The 13,493-nt window shown below is 42.4% G+C and overlaps 3 long non-coding RNA genes across 3 annotated transcripts; all 3 read right to left on the reverse strand.

Moving 5' to 3' along the window:
* Window positions 1–2,752: 2,752 nt before the first annotated feature.
* LOC127310169 (uncharacterized) lies at window positions 2,753–3,314 on the reverse strand. The gene is made up of 3 exons (XR_011747486.1): window positions 3,255–3,314; window positions 3,095–3,170; window positions 2,753–3,016 (listed from the first exon to the last, which is right to left on the reverse strand). It is a non-coding gene; the product is annotated as an uncharacterized lncRNA (long non-coding RNA).
* A 2,337-nt stretch (window positions 3,315–5,651) lies between these two features.
* On the reverse strand, window positions 5,652–6,182 carry LOC139832865 (uncharacterized). The gene is made up of 3 exons (XR_011747487.1): window positions 6,006–6,182; window positions 5,810–5,932; window positions 5,652–5,733 (listed from the first exon to the last, which is right to left on the reverse strand). It is a non-coding gene; the product is annotated as an uncharacterized lncRNA (long non-coding RNA).
* Window positions 6,183–11,503: 5,321 nt separating this feature from the next.
* On the reverse strand, window positions 11,504–13,146 carry LOC127306699 (uncharacterized). Its single transcript, XR_007854815.2, has 2 exons — window positions 12,768–13,146; window positions 11,504–12,015 (listed from the first exon to the last, which is right to left on the reverse strand). It is a non-coding gene; the product is annotated as an uncharacterized lncRNA (long non-coding RNA).
* Between the last annotated feature and the right edge of the window lie 347 nt (window positions 13,147–13,493).

Genomic DNA, 13,493 nt, shown 5'->3' on the forward strand with positions numbered 1-13,493 from the left:
ATTGCCAAAAAATGAATGTATCTAGAGAAAGTAGAACATATACACTACACGTTCCTTCACTACTAAATTTGAAAATAAATATTTGCTTTTCTTTGTTGTACCCATGATTTCCAATCAATCTTGCTGTTGAAGAAAGAAAATATGACACCTTTTTTTTATTTGTACCAGCAACGAAGAGCTGAAGAAGGCATTGCCTAACCAACGTATCTGAAGTTCTCTACGTAAATCAGTTGAGATCAATGGAAGAAGTATGAAGACTCTAGTATTTTGATGTGAAATTTGAATAAGATTGTGGCTTTTTGCACACTAAGATTAGGTGTACGGTGCACGCTTTGACCTGACGATAGTTATGCAAATTAGTACTCCATATTCGTGTAAACATACATATGTACCCATCATCATGGAGCCACGCATGTAGCTGATAGAATGCATGCACCTGAAAATCCAATGAAAATAGGAACCTTCCTCACTGTAGTTTATAACTTGAAAATAATTAGCTTGTGAGCAAAAGATTCAGGTTAACCACTTACCTGCAGTTGCACTTGGGCACCTCCGCGCCACTATCCTCAACAGCAGGTCCTCTCGACCGTGATCATTGTGGTCTTGTCAAGACGCTGGAGCCCGGCGCACTCGAACGCCCAAAATCTTCTGAAGAGCTTGATGGTTGAAGTGCAATATAGAACGATTGCATGCTACCTATAGCTAGTCGTTCAGTTCATGCCTCTGAATTTACTGTGGCCATTGTGCCGCCGTTCTGCATCAGTGACACGTTCTGGCCAACGCCAAGATCTGTCGGGCAACGCGCACTTTGTACCACCTCCGCCTTCGAGTTTGACGCCGCCACTACACACCCGGATGCGATGTTCTCCAAGTGAACCCCGCATGTTGCCGCCATCTTCCCCTTCCCACTGTCGCCGGAGCGGCGGCCAGTGATGGTGCTCCAGCTGATGTTGCTCGTCCCTCAGCATATGTTGCACACGGATGGGAGGAGAGGACTTTTACAGTACCCCCAAGTAAACTGAGGCCATCCAATTCTGCCGATCGGGCGGCTGACGCCCGCCCGTACTCCACCACTAGAGCTTACAGTACTAGTCAATTTTTGAGGGAAAACTGGGGGAGTACCTCGTCCGGAGGGTCAAAACATAATTTTAATAGTAGGTTCGTCATCGTAGGGGTATTGACATGTATCTTTGTTTGTGTGAGATGCGTTTTTGCATCTTTTGTATTCGTTTGGTCTCAACCTGTCCTGGCCCGTGGGACGAACCCTAGGCGATTTTACTGGTGGCGTCGGGGCGAACGGAGCAGCCGCCGATGGGCGGATGGTGAGGCACCGCGCGGTCGTGGCGTGGGGCTGGCGTCGCCGATTCCGCACCGGCCCCAGACCCCCAGTACGTCGGCGCCACACTCGATTTCGGCATCGTGCCCACCACTGCGTCGCCGGTTCGTCGATTCCGCATCCCCGCCGCCCACTGCGCCGCCGCCCGCCGCCGCGGCGCCTCGCGCCGTCGACTCCAACGTTTCCGCGGCCCCGACCCCCATTGAGCGGCGCTGCTTCTGGCCTTGTTAGCCGCCCCGCGCTGCCGCGTGGATCCGCAGACGGATGCACTGTGGAGGAGGCGACGCGCCGCCCGGGCATGGCATCCAGGCCTCCGACGAAGCGACGCATGGCGCGGCCGTGGCGTCCAACCCTCGGGTACGTGGGCGGCGACGTGGAGCAAAGGTACGAGCGGACGTGGCGCCGGCTCCCTGGACCTGGCGCCGGACGTTCTTCCCAATCCAAATCCCTCTTATTTTTCCATACAATGTATTGCTATCTATCAATTGCTTAGATATGAACTGATGTCCCATCCAAATCCCAATCCAGTCTCTGTTTTGCTTTGGTGGGTGACAGTTTCAGTTTTAGAATTGATGTTCTTGTTAGGGATTTAGAATTGTTCTTATCCCAATGCCTTACATGAGGTACAATTTGTTTCCGATAAAGTAAGCTTGGAAGTTGGATTTTGTTTGTGGATTCATAGTTGAGTTCAGGACTATTGGATTTGGCGTAATTAAGAAAACACAGAGAATGTACTGTTGGATGTCGGTATTAATATGGTTTTATAGGGCATGTCACTGTTCATCTGCTAATACTTCAATCTGAAAGAGCCAACCTGACATGTGTTTCATGATTAGTGTAATAGCGAATACTTTAATCTATATTTTAGGTGACAATGATACAAACAACCAACATAATTGCTTAATATGCGGTTCCAAATATTTTGTCAGGGGCACAAACTTGAGTTTTGAAGTTATGAACTACCCTCACATCAACGGGAAACGACCAATAAAGCAGTTACCTCTTACTGCTTGTACTTGCATCATGTATAGTAAAGAGGAATTGCGCCATTTCTTAAATGGTCTTAACCTTTTTCGAATTGAATACAAAAAATGTACCAAGGGGACCACTCGTAGCATGTCATATACATCACGGATTAAAGTGGGACATAAAGTACTGTGAAGAAAAATGAGCAGCATTGAAAATGGTGACCACTGAGTTTGTGGTTTTAATCATTCAACATTTTCTAGGAGCAACGGAGTAAGTTTGAAGGTTTATTATGGGTATGTGTAGCATATGTTATGTTAGCTATACAATCCCTTGACCATGATAAATGGGCAATCTGAACATAGTGCATAGGTACGTAAAAGAGATGCAAATAAAGTCACTCTTAAACCACATCTTCAACTTAATGCCGTAAAACAATTCAACTGGAGTGTTACATAGCTAAGCTTATTGCATAAAATTTAATCACGAACTAATTTGTATGGCCTATCAGGACAAATGTTTGTAGTAAACTGGTTTGCTAGTCTTCACCACTCAAAGTCCCAGGAACATCTTCTGTCCTCTTTCTTTTTCTGCGAGACGATCGTCGAGCAGGCACTGCGTCTGGTTTTTTGACATCTTTCTTACGTCGATCTTGTTCTTCCCGCTGTAGTGCATGTCGCATGGTCGTTGCTTCCTATAAATGTCTACATCTTTCTGCATACGAATGAATGGTGCAAGTTAAAATGAAATCATGGACAAAAGTTGTAAGTGCATATACTAATTATTGCAAACCTGTGTAATTTTTTTTGAAAGTTTTTTTCCTGTCCAGTACTGTATGAACAAGAGCACAAACAGACCACAGGAGCTTCTGCAAGAATTAGGAAAAGTTCATCAGGACTGCATTTGTTCAGGTTATTAAACTAAATCACAATGTGGTGATGAATGTACGTACTGATCTTTCTGCTTTGGCAGATTCTTAATAGTAGTTCTATTCCAAAGGTGCACATCGTAGGGCCTGTTTGTTTGGGTTGTGGCTGGCTGGCTGTGCAGGGAAAGCCGCTGTGTAGGAAAAACTGCTTTGTTCCAGTTTATTTGTTTGTAAACTTAGGCTGTCACTGTGAATAGATGAATGTCCCAAATACCCTTTATGGCCATAAGAACATACAATTTTTCAAATTTATTTGTAATACTTTATTCGATTCAAAGAAAATATATGGATCACCAAACGGTTTTCTTTCCAATGATTTTGGAACATTTGTATTATATCCATATGTGGCATGCATGCCAAAGTTTACTTATAAATTTCTGCGGCGATTCTCTTGTCTCTGTGATGCACTGTGCGTTAATCAAAGAGCTAGTAGCAGCTGCATGCAGTGCGCCAGCGTAATAATTATCTATAGTGATTATTTGTTTGCTAATTGTCTCGGAGAAGCAACGCTGCATGTCCTGTTGGCTGGAGTGGCGCGCGTGACGTTTCGGTCAGATGCTCAGTGGCAGTTCTTTGTAAATACCATGGATAAAAGGGTCAAAAGGATATACCGGTTCAGTCTTAAGTGAGGAAGCTGCGGGAAGCCAGGAAAAGCACCTCCCGAGGAGACTGCATATATGGGACCGGGCGGTACGTGAGCCTTGATATCCAACCGATCGTTTGTGCTCGCGATGCGCGCGTTAATAATGGTGGCAAACCCTCTTATTAGCCTAAACAGTCGAATACACGCCCAATACGGTGGCAGGATGAGGGGACGTCCCCGTGCGATGTCAGGAAATGGTCCGTAACACGGACGATGTGCAGTGCGGGATGGTATGCATGCTCCCTGGTAAATTCCAATTTTTTAACCTTCCCACGGAAGCAATAAGTACTCCCATCGAACTGCACCATCCCCAAATTCTCTAGCGCCCCTAAGGGCATGCACAATGCTAGGCATTAATCTAAGCGCTTAGGTGAAATAAAATAAAGATCATAAAATTGGAAAATCGAGTATGCGCTCCTTCCTCAACGGCTGGGCTTTAATCACGGTCGCTAAACACTAGTAACGGAACAGGCTAGCGCCCTTTTCTCCAACTAGGACTGAAAATGAAATTCTCAAAAAAAAAAAAGGACTAAAAATGAAAGGGGAACTTTTCGTCTGTTTCCGAAAAAATGGAAATGGAGGGCCAAATACGAAAAATGAAACGGCATTTGGAGGAAAAGAAACGAAAACGACAAAAGCATAAATGGAAACGGAAACGGAAAAGAAAACGGGGGAGCCCTTTTCGACGAAAACGAAAACGGCAAAGGAAATTCCGGAAAAATAAATATGGAAAGTTTCCAAAAACATAACCTAGAGAGGCCCGTGCATTTAGTAGGGGCCTACATTTACACATGAAACTGGGTTTGACCAAGTATCAAGTTCACTAATTACTCTTAACCCTAATCACTTTGTATAATTGCATGTGCATGAGCTGTAAAACTATGTATGTTACTTTATATTGAATTGCCGCTTGTCGAAGTCAAGTGTGTCTTATTGTCATTTTATTTATGTGTGTCACTCGGTCTACAAATTAAGGTATTATGCCGTATTGTGTTGTGGCAAATATCCGTTTTCGTAACGTATCCGCTACCTATCCGTTCTGTATTCATATCCGGTGATTTCCGTTTTCATATTCGTTTCCAGGGTTTCCGATTCCATTTTCGATTACGATAAGATAGATGGAAACAAAACAATAAAACATGTTTATGTCTGTTTTCGTTTCATTTTCAACCCTATCTCTAATGCTGTAAAAGTGGTAGGCGCTGTAAAATACTGTTCACCTCAGACAACAAAAGTTGTAGCTTCGAAAATTCAAAGTGAAAAGTGGAAACACACTTTAGATGAAGCGTGCGGGGGTGCAGCGTGCAAGAACTGTGCGGATGAGGGAGACGACTTCCTGGAATTCCTACGCGGCTGCTTATAAAGACAGAGATGGTAAAAACACCAGGAATCCGAACGTTATACAGTGCGGGGCAGGTTGTACAATCTGCTCAGCGGTCGTTCTTGTCAGCTACGGATGCCGTGGAGACAGTGCAAGCATGCTGCATACGTCCTTGCTGTCCTTCCAGTCCGAAATACGATATATCTGCTTCAATCGATGTACGAATACGCTGGCGCTTGTTACTCAATGCCCGAATCTCACCACGCCCGCGGCCGTCGATGCGGCCGGCTCACCTGCCGCTCAGTTCAACACGGACTTTTCGCCTCCCGAGGTGCTTTCTCTTCCGTGTGTATTTCGCTCGGCGGCTTTGGGAAAGCCTGCAGCCAAAGCACCCTGTTTGGTTCATTTCATCTGCTTATTTTCGTGAAAAGCTAGGAAAAGCCCAAACAAACAGGCCCGTAGTCTGGCCACTTGTGTGATTTAGAAACTTCTTTGAGAGTTTCTTCTGCCATCCTTAAATACGCAGCTATACCTTCTAGCTGAAAGTGTTTGTTCGAGTCAATTATTAATATAACAAAAAATAATTATTATCCGGATGATAGAGTGTAATCTGACCGTGTGTTGGAGTTCATCGCCTGGTTCCATAGATGGAATTGAGTTGAGAATCTGGATATCTCTTTCCTCTGGAATGATTACTGCTGCGTACCAGTGTAGTCCACGGTTCAAGGGTAAGAAAATCTGCATTGCCATAGATGTAAGATTTAGGACAAAATAATTGGTATTTGAGTACGTTTGAAATTTAGTTAGGTACCATGTTAGATTCTTCTTATGAAGTATTCCTGCATGTAGAAGCAAAGAATATAACAGAGAAATTATTAATCTACAGTCAAGACATACTAAGAACTGCTCTCGCTTCATGATCACGGCCAATCTAATACAGTATTTTGCAATATCATCTCGAATTGCATTGCACTAACTTTTCTCTGGTGTGATGTGACTAATGTGTGCAGGGCTGTAGATGGTTAACTACTGCACTACGGCTTCAAACAGTAGTCTGCATGATGCATTGGATTCATCAGTGTACCTTGTGAACGAGAAGAAAAACAAATTTTACAATTGGGAGAACAAACCTGATCATGTATGTCCACAGCTGTATGATCACAAGGAGAAGTACATAGCATATGATAAGAGACTCGAAGACGAGAAATGCAAATATAGGAAATACTCTACACTTTTTTGGTTAATGCTAATATTATAGTATGTAGCTAGAGTACTGATTTCCACCGTGTAGAGTAATCATTATCTATGGTGTAATCTTGTCTTTCAGTCTAGAGGTACATTCAGTTTCACTACTTGCACAAACGATCACCAATAATTTTGAGATGCAACATAGTGAAGTTTGGTCAAGCGTACAGTTCATGTTTGTATGTTATAAGCCATGACGTTATTCTTATATTAACAGTTTTTGGTAAGCGAAACTTGCTACTGATTGTCTCATGGGACCTGGATACAGTCAAGGCTCCTGGATTAGCCATGGGCACCTACACCCAATTTCAGGGTATTTTCGGGGATTCCTTTCATGCATCCAACAAATATTAAGACAGAACACCAGAAAAAACCTAATACTTGTACCTAGCGAAGAAATTGCACATGTTTGGGAAGCAAACCCTAACTTGTCAAAACCCCTGCTAAGATTCATCGTCATGTCATAGACTTCAAATGCACGAAGGCAACCAATTCCATATTCAATCGCATCATCTTTTTGTGCGTCGGTCATCTGATGATGATACCGGCATATAAACAACTTGTTCGGGGTCGGCAAGTGCAATGGATCTCAAGCATAGCTTTACGCCCACAGCGAATCAGCGCCCATGCCTCGTCATTGAAGGCATTTGATGGTCGTCATTGAAGGCATCACATTCGTCCAATTTTTACCTCACCTCCCCGCTCAATATCTAACCATCCATCTCCCTGTTTGACTTGTGACAGCACCCACCGTCCCACCCCGATCATTAACTCTCAATCAAATCAAATACTGATGTCTTTCCTAAAGCTCTCAAATTAAATCTTTTATTTCCTTGATTGATATCGATTCTAGAAAACAGCGAGTAAGGCCTCAGATCGCCAATGATGACGCCACATCTCCCACCTCCCAGATCCCGGGTCAGCGGGTCTTTGATATTCGTATGATCAACAACGTCCTGCACCAATGCAGCCGGCAACAAAGCCGAGCCCGCGTGAGACAACAGCTCGACGGGTCAGGGTCGCCGGGACAGAAGGCAGCAGCTCGACGTCGACGTTGCCGGATCGACTTGGTCGTCCCAATTCTTGACTGACGTCGCCAACCAGCCGCTTTTTAGACTGATTGAAGCTGTTGAGTTGACTGGACCATATTAGGTATTGCATCGCCAATCATCTTCTCTTAAACAAATCGGTTGCGCCGTTCATGATTTCATGGGGGAGTGTTCATTATCCCGTGCATGGACTGGGGATAGCAGCAGCCGACCCCTTTCCTTGTCCGTATCTTCAATTTTGGCAGCTATTTCCTATGTATTTGCTGTCCTGGACGATTTTCACGTTTTCTCTGCCTGCTGCACAGCTCGAGGGTGTTGGGAACCCATGCTTTGGGCCTGAAAGGGATGTTTGATTAACTCTGTTTACTCATGTTTGCTAAAAATTCCGATTCCGCTATTAGACCACCAGATTGTGCAGGTTGTCCTACTTTAAATTCCTGTTAGTTTTGCCCTCGATTTGGATCATGTTTGGAGCTTTCAGGTTTAGTATGCTGCTACAAGAAATCGGAAGGCATCTTAGCTTTGGGTTGTACGTGTGTAAATTAACTATTTCATTCATCTTAGCTCTAAATTTTCAGTTTGTTTTGTCAGATGTAGAAATACCTTTCCGCGCGGATTATATCCGGTGCTAATACATGCTACTGTAGTGATTTTATCAAACAAACAATATTCTTCCATTATGTGAAATATTTTTTCTGCAAGATTGATGCTTTCACACATATATATCTGGTTTGCATCGCAACACATATATATACTTCCTTCTAAATGCATGTTTAACTTCCATTTTTACTCTATCTAAATATCAGGGAAAGACTTAGGTAGGATCAGATCTTAGATAGGATCTATGAGATTAATTTTTTGCAAAGACAAAATATGTTCAAAAATTCTAAAAAAAATGAGAACACACATCTATGTTACATATGCAGTGCCAAAAATTTGCAACTTCAAATTCGATATACACTCAGAGAGACAAAAAAGATAAATCTGGGTGTGAATAGTGTGAAATACTATTCAACCAGATCTGACACTATTCACAACAGAATTTGTCTTTTTTGTTTCTCCAAGTGTAGATTAGATTTTGAGCTGAAATTTTTTGGAGTTGTAGATACAACCTATATTCATGTTGCTAATTATTTTCAGATTTTTTCGCATAGCCAAAGTATGATTTCTCTAAGTTGATCCTACGATCCTACCTAATGGGGAGATCCTATACAAGTCTCTCCCTAAATATCAGATGTTTTCCTTATATCAATTTATTGACCAGCTGTGATACTGTAGCATGCTAGAGTGCTGCAAGATAGGCCGCTGATGAGGTTTGAAGAGGTACTCGAGACCTTGTGAAGGGATATTTACATCAAGGAGGTGAAGTAAGTAAACAAGATGTATATCCTGTCATGCTTTCCTCGATCAGACTCATGGGGTAAAGATGCTCTCACAGAGGTAGAGATCAAGCATTGAAATGTCCTTGTACTTATTGCACACATGATCTGACTCGGTTTAGCAAACATCATTATTTGTCAATTCAGAAAAGATACACATTGACCTCCATTTAGTCTCTATGTGGTGTTCATTGTTGCATAAATGGATTCCAAGACGAATAATACTGATTATCTAATCAAGTATGCAGTCCAAGTATGCAGTACATGCAGATAGAAATTCTCGCTAATTAAGAGAACAAAAGAATGTAGGTGGTAGTTTTGGCTCAACGTGTAAGGACCTACAAATACTATTCATGGTATTGCAAAGTTCTTTTCTATCTGTTGATTTCTTAGTAAGTATCAAACTTGCCATTTGTCTGTTTAGATGGTTCCGATGGTGAAAAAAGGTGAATAAATTGTGTTGTGTTACTCCTTTCTGTGGGTTATTTTAATCCCAAGTTAGGAAGTTTCTTATGATTCGAAATCCTGGATTTTCTGCTATTCTTAAAAGAAGGAAATATGAGAGAAAAAGAGCCCTCTTTTAGGGCCAATGAACATTGCAAAATTATTTTACAAAATTACTAGCTCAATGCGGGAGTGGAATTCACCACGATTAATGTTGGCAAAACAAGGATTGGGATGTTGCGTTTTCTCCAAAGTCATGGGCTACGAGAACGAGTATGGCGATTTACTTGACTCGGAGAGAACACTGACACACAGTTGCGAGTGGCATATTAGAATGGGGTGGCTATGGAGTACAATGGTGTCACTCTTAGGAAAAAGGGTTAGTTGGATAGAAGTCAAAGGAGAGAGATGAGAAATATCTGTAGTTTGAGTAACTCAAATTGGAAGCTCTTCCCCTCTGTTCGATGGAGTTGCTGTTAAAATGTTAGAAGATTTATGTGTTATGTTCACATGTGCGGCAGGGAAGAAATGTGGTGGAAGTCATCACTTCGAGCCTGGTTATCCATATCATGGCGACATCTTCCTGTATGCAAGGTAAGAGAATTAAATGCTATCAAGATCATATTGGTGGTTAGCATTTTGAGTGCATTTCCTTATAGAAAATTATGGAGTGTAGTTTCTTATAGAGAAATAGAGAATTATGCAGTGGAGAGCTTTGGATACTTAATTACTCATGTTGTTGGCTGGGTATTAGTAGTAACATGCCAGATCTCTAAGGTGCAGAAGGAGGGTGCTAATGCTTGTGCAAGTTCGTTTCATTTTAGATTATAGATTGGAAGTTTTCTTTCCTAATGCTTTCACAAAATCTATTTCTTTTACACAGCATAATTGTAGTTGCTTCTAGCGCAATTGGTACCAGATTGTCCCAGCTCATATATTTTAATTTATGTAGTGCGATACCTACATATTCGAAGCACAGTGTTGCCAAAAATATATTTAGTCTTACTGTTACATCTAAACACTGTCACATTATTTTTTTCTTCCTTACCTTTTTATTCGCTTTGTAGCCTTGCTACAACTACAGTAACTGCCTTGTTTTCTCCACGGTTTTCCTTATAATATGCAAAGGCACACGTTTTGGTGTGTGTTCAAAGTGTGTGTTCGAGAGAATAAACACTGACAATATTTGTAAAATTATGACAGTGAAAATATAATATTTGGTCACACTTTTCTGCCTAGGCATGTTGTCGTGATTGTTCCAGCTTTTAGTTTGGATTTATTGTTTTCTTGTGATAGAGCAAAAATTACAAGGAAACCTTTACCAGTAGAGGTGGTGACCATTTGTGAAGATCCTTGTGCGCTCATTCATACTTATTAAGTCCAATCTACCCCTATATTGTTCGTATTGTGAAAGATATCTCAGAATAGAGCACAAGGTTAACTGTGCATTATGCCATATGTTTGTACACTTTCTGATATCACTTATTCTCAAATATTTCAGGAGAACCTATCTGCGCATTTTCCATTTCCTACAAGTTCGTTGGTTGAAGCTCTATTTTGCAGTTTTAGGAGCACCTCAATTTAAGTATGTGCTGGATAGGGGCATAGATATTTCAGCAGTACAACGCTCCATCAGAGAATATTGAATGGGCATTATGAAGATCAAGTCAGTCAAGGCCTCCATCGGAGAAAATTGAATGGACACTATAAAGATCAAGTCAGTCGAGGCTTTCTTCACTGCCTTCATATTTGACTTTCGGGTAACTGATTGCTCTCCCTGATTGTATAGTGCAATTTATATTATCGATTCTTTTGTGTAAAACTTTTTTAGATTGATTGCAAATTGATATAAGACATTCATGGTCACTGTGTTTTTTGTTCTTCTAATACTATGTGTCTAATTTTGTGTTTGCATGTACGATATATTTTCCCAATAAAACCATTGAACAACCGTGGCAACGCACGGGCATTCAACTAGTAATCAATAGCTTCAAAGTACTTCTGCAAATGATACCCTTCTTCTGAGTAGACAAAACACTTCCTTTCAGTTCTTTGGTCCCAGCAACATAATCTTCTTTTTTTTCCAATCTGACAGTGAAACCAGGTCAGTTGCACTAAATATTTTCGAACTAGCCACGGTACGACACAAGCAATATTATCTTTACATAATAAAGCAATCACTGCAGGAAATAGAACCTGTAACCAAACTTGTGTCTCAATGCATATAGGACAGCGAAACCAAACATCAGGTCTCGGTACATGCAGGAAAAAGAAACTGTAACCAAACTTCAGGTCTCGGTACATATAGGACAACAGCAAAACCATTTTCTATATCATTTTCTTGTATTATTCTCTGCTTTCGCCGACTATCCAAGGAGAAAGTTAGCTCAAATTGGGAGGACGCAACCAGGAAAGCCGCTGTGAGTACTCGCTCTCAAGTACCCCTACGGGGCAAAAACATGATTATTCTACGCTCACTATCCTCACCACAAGTATATATTACAGCAGAACACGAAAATGAAAACTCCCAGCCAACAGCCACCACCGGGGCTTCTCCTCATCCCTCGGTGATCATCAGCAATCCAGACGACAAAGTGGCCACCGCTGCAGCATCCTTCTTCCTCTTCACACATTCTTGAGCAGCGTGCATCATCTGTTCCGCACCTGCAACAATCGCCATCTTCTCCTCTTTCTTGATAGAGTCCTGCCCAATGATTCAAAAAAGCACATACAGTAAAGACTATCAACACTGGTGCTTGCAAGACATATTTCTCAAACGTTATTTTGTTCCTTGTCGTCCATATAGACAACCTTCGTCGAGATACAAGTAAAGAAAAAATGATTCCTATTCTCATTTTTATCAAAAAAAAAAACAAGTTTCCAGGCCAGTTCCTTTTTTTTCAAATTATCTCTAGTTAACACTACATCTTGCATTAACTGCCAAAGAAATTTTTTAATATTAAGAGGAATCTTGGATTTCCAAATCCATTTGTTGTTTGGGCCAGACAAATTTCTCTCCAAGTGCTGGTACATGGACTTTATAGTAAACACCCCTTTCTTATTCAGAGCCCAGGAGATAGTGTCTTCCTGTACCGAAATAGTGATGTTTCTAGCTTTCCCCTGAATATACTGCCATTGTTGATTAAGATCATGATCCAACCTCCTTCTAAACGAAACTACAAAATCACCTTGAGCACAACTCATAAATGAAAACATCAGGAAACATCAACTGATTGGCTATGAATCGAATGAAAAATGTAATATAATTTCTAACATCAGTTTGGTTCAAAACTACATATGATATATCAGAGACAATCCTATGTGTTTGTATTTTCTCAAATTTCTCACCACTTCGAACAAGCATGGTATTTGTTCAACAATTAAAATCTGGGCAAAGAATGTACTATGACGACTACTACTGTACTTTTACTTCACAAAGACTGATCAAGAACTAACCAGGGCAGAACGGGGCGACGGCGCAGCGATTTAGGGTCGGCACCGGTCGTTCAGGAAGATGCGACTTCCAGCATCGGAGGTGGCGGCGCGAGGCACCCAACAACGCCTAGATGCGGCGGCGCGAGGCACCCAACAACGCCTAGATGCGGCGGCGCGAGGCACCCAACAACGCCCAGATGCGGCAGCTCAGTGGGGCCGAGGGCCGCGGATTCGACCGAGACGGCGGCGCGAGGCGAAGCGGCGGCGGAGCGCCGCAGTGGGAGTCGACCATATGCTCTGCCTCTATCGTTCATCAGGAAGAGGGTTAAAGTGAAAATCATGCTAATTTCTCTTTTGGCCCTTTCAAAATAAAACAATATAAGCTAGTCCTACATCACGGACGGTCGGATACTCGGATACGCCTGGTACTCCACCACATCGTTTTGGAGTACCGGGTACCGTAAAAGTTGTCAGAGCATCCCTAGTGGTTCCTCTAAAGGGCCATCCAAAGCCATTTAGATGGTCGTGAGGCAAAAAAAGGCTTCCAGTGGTCTCTCTATCCCGTCCTCTAAATTTAGAGGAGCTCCCATATCCTCGCTCCATCCTCCAAATATAGAGGACGAAGCCACGGCCATCTAAACCAAATTGCTGCCCCGCGCTTTCCTTCCCGCGCGCATCTGGAGATCAAAGAAGGCGAGAGCGTCTCCCGCGAGGTCGCCGTCGCGGGGGCTCTGGGCGGCGCTGGGC

This window comes from Lolium perenne, chromosome 6 (assembly GCF_019359855.2).
Source record: "Lolium perenne isolate Kyuss_39 chromosome 6, Kyuss_2.0, whole genome shotgun sequence".
Classification (NCBI taxonomy): Eukaryota; Viridiplantae; Streptophyta; class Magnoliopsida; order Poales; family Poaceae; genus Lolium; species Lolium perenne.